Source organism: Herpailurus yagouaroundi, unplaced genomic scaffold, assembly GCF_014898765.1.
Source record: "Herpailurus yagouaroundi ecotype Mexico unplaced genomic scaffold, PumYag 164, whole genome shotgun sequence".
Taxonomy (NCBI): Eukaryota; Metazoa; Chordata; class Mammalia; order Carnivora; family Felidae; genus Herpailurus; species Herpailurus yagouaroundi.
Window position 1 is genome coordinate 384,289 of NW_024412405.1, and position 6,000 is coordinate 390,288.

Sequence of the window (6,000 nt, forward strand, 5' to 3'; positions counted from 1 at the left end):
ATGTGCCCTCTGGGCTGCAGGGTTAGATGAATTCTATTCCAACAAGGCCTTGAGACCCAGAGGGAGTGGGCAATCCCATTACACAGATAAGAAAACTAAGGTCGCAGCGTCAGGGAACACAGGTTCCAAGGGAGCCAGGTCCGCATCCTGGCTCTGCCCCCACCAAGCCAGTCCGGATGCCCCACTGGCCTCCAGTCCTCCATCTAGGTCCCTGGGGACCTGGAAAAGGCAGGGTCCTCATGCCCTGCCTACAAGGATCCCTCAGACACATGCCAATGACCCAATGACCAATGACCCAATGACCCAATGACCAATGACCTGTGCTCCCTCTGCTCCCGCAGCCGCTGGATCCCCAGGGAGACAGCCTTGTCCCTCCCTGGTTGGATTCATCCCCCGGGGGAGCTGCGTCCTGCGCCTCATTTTCTAAGCACGCCCCTCTCAAAGCGGCACCCCGGGCGCTATCATGTCTCTGTCTTCATTGCTTCAGAGCAACTTCACTGCTGTCCATCAGGAGACAGGCTTCTGTCTTCAACCGACTGGACCTGAAGCCCAGGGACAGCCCCTCAGGGCCACCTGGGGCCGCGCCGTTGGCTGCCGCTGGCCGGCCAGGTGTGGAATCCTGGGGGGGGGGGGGGGGGGCGGGCACATGCACGGATACCTTCAGTCACACCCAAACACTTAACTTGCCTGTGTGACCTTGAGAAGCTTGTTTCCCAGTCCCCACCCACCCTGCAAATCTCTGTTGTGGGGGAATTGCTCAAGCCAGCCACACACAGGACCTATGAAGGAGCCCTTCTGGAAATTTCCCAGGCTGGGCCGCAAAGCCAGCAGCCAGTCAGAGCCTGGTCCCCTCCATTTGGGCCTCTGACCACTGACATGGGGTCGTGTACAAGCTGTCCTGGTGCTGTTTCCTTCCTGATAGAGGATGGGGACACAGATCCCAGGAAACAGGTCTGAAGGAGGGGCTTGGACAGCCCCCCCTGCTCTGTTTTCCTCCGCCTGAGGTTTCAGTCTCGTCTCGGCACCCCTCCATTGCAATCTGGGCTCCAGTCTCTGTTTGGCATGGTTTTCTACATAAATTATTGGGAAATGTGATTTCCCTGGTTCCTCTGACACACACACGTCTGTTTCAGTCGCTGGTTTTCTTTGCAAAATGCAAACTAATGTCCAACTTTGAGACACATGATGGGGTGAGGGGCCACTTAAGCTCCCTGGCTAAGGGCTGGTTAGTGAGCAACGAGGGCTGGATGTGGAGGGGCTGAGGTCTGAGCAGGGAAGACAGATCCAGGTGGGGTGTGGGGACAGCAGGGTCACCGGCCAGCCCATGACTGTGATGGGCTCCCCAGGTCCAATGCCTGCTGGTACCAGTCCCAAAGCATGAGGGGCCATCACCTCACCCAGCACAAGCCTTGCTGGAAGAGGGGTCCTGGAGGGGAAGGCTCGTGCCCAGCTTTGCTCACATCTGTTCCCTGCACAAAGGACTGAGCTCCAGAGGGTGTCCAGAGGTCAGAACAGAGTGCCCCCTCCCTCTGCTGAGACCTCCCCATCACTGCGTGGGAGCCAAGAGCAGGCAGTGCGAACACCACTTCCCGATTCTCTGGCACCAAGGCATTGGATGTCCTGCGATCTCACTCTGGCACTCCTGGAGCCAGCATGGACCCTGCAGGCTGCGGGCTCCGTCCCGAGAGGCTCCCCCACTGCAGAGCTGACTGACGCAGAGACCCCTGGTTCCTGCGCTCTGCCAGGGACTGCAAAGCAGAGCTTGGTGAACTTCACCATCCAAGAGTTTTTATCTTCATGTTGAGGGTGCGATGGATCCAATCTCCGGCCACTGGGGATGGGCTCAAGCAGCAGCCTCCCCGGGGTCGTGTTCCCCTGGCCAGGAGCCAGGAGTTGGGTGTGGGAGAAAGGGGTCCTTTGTGGATAGCAAGTGATACTGTGCTCACTTGGGAGGCTGCACGGGCTTGGGGAGCCCAGTGCTGGAGTGGGGACGAAGGGGGCACCTGGGCTTGCCTGGCTCTTTGTCTCCCGCAGCAACAACCTCTGGCACTCACACTTCCATCAGATTCATCCCGAAGTATTTCATGTTGTCAATGCCTGAAACATTCACTTCCAGGGTCTTTCTTGCCCCTCCCATAACCGGCCCCTCCCCCACAGCAGGGGCATGGCCATGGTCTGCAGGGTTTGATTGTCCTTGAGAAAAGCAGGGTGCCCCTTCTGCAACATGGTGACTGTGTGTTCCGTCCAGCACTGGGTTTTCCTACACCGGCTCTTGGGAATTATAAGAAACGCCCCTCAGGTCCCACAGCAGGACGTGAAGACAGCCTGAGCCCTGCCCTGTGGCTGCTTTGGTTCTCTGGAGCTTTCGGCGTGCCAAGGCTTGACGCGGGTTCCTGGAAAAGGCGGGACGAGCAGTCAGGGCTCGCAGTCCGGAATTACAGGGGAAGGAGCCAGGACGGCACACATCATGCCCCCAACCCCTGGGTCCTGCACAACACGTCCCAGGCAGATGGCATGGAGATCTGACTCCCAGAGACAGTCTACTGGGGGAGGGGATGGAACTGGGACCCTCCCAAAGGTGACTGCTGGCTGGTGGTACCCAAAGGGGCCTTGCCTTGGGGTTTCTTACACCCCCACTGCCTGCTTGTTCCCACGGCAGTGTGTCCAGGGACCTGCTCCTGTCAGCCAGAACACCTCCTCTACAGGTTCGTGCATTGGCAGTTTGAGAATCAGATGTAGTTGCCCAGGGCCACGGTCAGCAGGAGAGCCCCACGCGTGTGCTGGAATCTGCCGGGGAACACCTGGCCTTTTCAGCAAGTCTTTCCAAGTCCCGGCTCCAGTCCCCATGCATATGTTTTTCCCAGGCCCTCTTGGCTCCTTCTAGAATCTGTGCAAGCCCTCGCTCATCCTGGGTCCCATCACCTTGGGTGAACAAACAGGACTGTCAGACTCTGAGCTCCCTGCTCCCCAAGGAGCCATCGGCCAAACTCTTGGTGACCACAGGAGGCAGGAATAAACCCCGTCACCAGCTCCCTTACTTCTGCAGGGGCATACAATGTCAGAGCCCCAACTCCATCCCAGGGCCGCTCGGGGCTGCACCGCGGACTTGCCCTGGTTGGTGCTCTGGGCTCATGGGCCCCCGCCCAACAAGCACCCCTGCCTTCTGCTTGTGCAGGGTTGTGGAGGGAGGGGTGTCCACAGCATTAAGGGACACGGTTTTCCATGCACCCTACTCTGAGCACAGAGCCCTGCCCCTCACACCCAGCGGCTTCCTCACCTGTTATGATTAGCAGTGCCCCCGTCTGCCTCCAGAGAACGGCCACAGCACACACACGAGGGCATGCATGGATGTGCACACACTGTGGGACCCTACCTGTGTCTGTCTGGCCTTGGGGCCTCCTCCCCTCCTTGTCCTGCCTCTGCCCTGGCCTGGGGTGCACGGCCACAGCAGCAGCTCCCCTGTCCTTGCCAAAATAGCTTAGGGCATTACAGGGCAGCCCTGGTGTCATCAAGGTCACCCAGCGGCCCACTGGGCAAAGGGCACTGGGTGTCACATGTGATTAGCTCCAAGATAGCCCAGTTGCTGGACAATTTTTCAGCACATGCCACCCTTCCCAGTGGCCTTCCCACTCAAGTGACCACCAATCTGGGAATTTCTGTGGGAATCATGCTCCGGTTTAAATTCTTCCCAGATAGGATACAGCAACACAGCCTCAGACAGACTGGCCGTGCAGGGTGTTCACTTAGCACAGAGCTGACAAACCCAACCATCTAAGCAGGCTGAGTACTTAACTCAGCTGACCACCTGACCCAGCTGACCACGTACCCAGCTGACTACCTGCTCAGTTGAGCATCTACCCCAACTAACTACCTAACTCAGCTGACTCTCTAACCCAGCTGACTACCTAACCCATTTAACTACCTGACCCAGCTGACTACCCAGGCCAGCTAATTACCTAACAGAGCTAACCCCTACCCCAATGACCATCTGACCCAGCTGACCACCCAAGCCAGCTAACTACCTACTCTGTGCACCACCTGAGCCAGCTGCCTACCCAGACCATCCCTCTAAAGCAGCGGCTCCCCGAGAGAGGGTTCCGTCTGTCACGTGGGGCGGTGGGCACTCAGCGCTTGCAGTGTTCAGGACGCCCCATCTCAGAGAGCAGTCCTGCCACACTGTGATCACGAGGACGGCCTGATCCCGTCTATACCGTGGGAGCCACACCAATCATGTGATCCAGAGGGATGTGTGTGCCTTCCCTCCACGCGCCACGCTCCTGAGATGCTTGCCTGCTTGTGTGCTCGCTGAGCACCTGTGGGGTCTCTGCCAGAAAGCAGGCAGACCCCAGGGGGAGAGCTGGGCCTATGTGGCACTCTGGCTTTTGTAGGATAAAGTGAAAACACCCTGGCAACGAATGCCAAGTTCTGTGAGCATCCTTAACCTTGTGAGCACATACCCCTAACACGCAGGTAGCTGTGGGCTTGTGCCCTGCACTCCGGGCCACCGTGCAGTGAACTGGATCCTGGGGGTGAATTATCCTCCTCTGAGTATTGACTAACCAGCAAATGTTGGCCTTGGGTGGTGACCATGGATGTCCACTGGGTTCTGCCTTAGGTCTTGGCTTGTCTGCGGACGGCACAAGGCCGACAATCTCCATAAATCTTCTCAAGTGTGGGAGAGAGGGTCAACAGGGAGAAAGCAGACTCAAGACTCCACATCTCTCAGTAGACAAATGGTCGAACCCACAATTAAGCATCACACAGGTGAATCGTCTATACTTTGCTTCACGTGAAACCAGCCTGGGGATCTCGACTCAACAGCAGTTCACAGAAGGAAGATCCTGTGGTTTTCAGTGGACAAGTCACATGAGCCACGGTATGGCCAGGTAGTATCTGGGAGAGGGCAGTCTGCCTGCTCTCCCCGCGAGGGCCCCGTTGCACCCCTGGAGGGCCCTGTCTCGTGCCCAAAGGGTCACACCCAGCTCAAACACACACTATTAGCACAGTTAAAACCTAAACCATCAGCCACAGTGTTGGCCATCCAGAGGGCACTTGCAGGGAGGTGATGTGGGTGTCGAAGCAGCTGAAACCTAGCATGTGAGACACAGCTAAGGAAACAGTTCCTCCTCGGGCACAGCACCTGAGGGACGCAAAGCGCCTGAAGAAGCTTCAGGCTGCTTTGCTCCTGTACCACCGGGAGGAGCCGCTGATTCCAACTCCACATAAGGACCTTTTTCTACATCAGAGCCTGAAACCTGACGGGGCTCACGACGACGGCCCTGGCGGCCAGCCTGCCTCGTGATTGGTGCTAGAGAGCCGGGGAGGGGGCCCCAAGGACTTCGCCTCGAGGTCTGCCTCGAGTGCCCGGTTAGGGTGGCTGTCTGCCGAGTCTCATGCTGAAGTCTCACTTCTTCTTAGGACACAAATCCTGAGGCTTTGCAAACTCTGCCCTCTGGTTTTAGTGCCCAGTGGTGGCTGTGCCTGTAGAAATGAGTGCTATGCCTTTCCTGGCTTCCTATTTCCCACCCCCACTATCTGCTGACAGGGGTCCTCCTGGAAGAGGAGGTGTTCACGTGGTTATTCCTTGGCACGAGCTCGGGCACAGGTGTTCTGTCCTGCGTCACCACGTGTGTGGCTGCTGCCAGGGTCCCTTCTGTGGCCACTGGCAGTGCCTCCACACTATGCCCTGTGTCCTTCAACAAGCTCTTACTTTTCTAATTAATTAAACTCGGGAGCGTTTCTTGGTTCCCCAGCCCCACAGGACGATCCAGGCTCACCTTGTGTTTTCCCTGCCCCAGTGAGGGGCGCCCCAGCCGCTTCTCCAAGGGCCTGGGTCCCACTGAAAAGTAAAAGCTCAAAGAGGAGATTAAGATAGTAGGAGAGGGGTGCCTGGGTGTCTCAGTCTGTTAAGCATCCAACCTCGTCTTGAGTCGTGGTCTTGTGGTTGGTGAGTTCGAGCCCCACATCGGGCTCTGTGCTGGCAGCTCGGAGCCTGGAGCC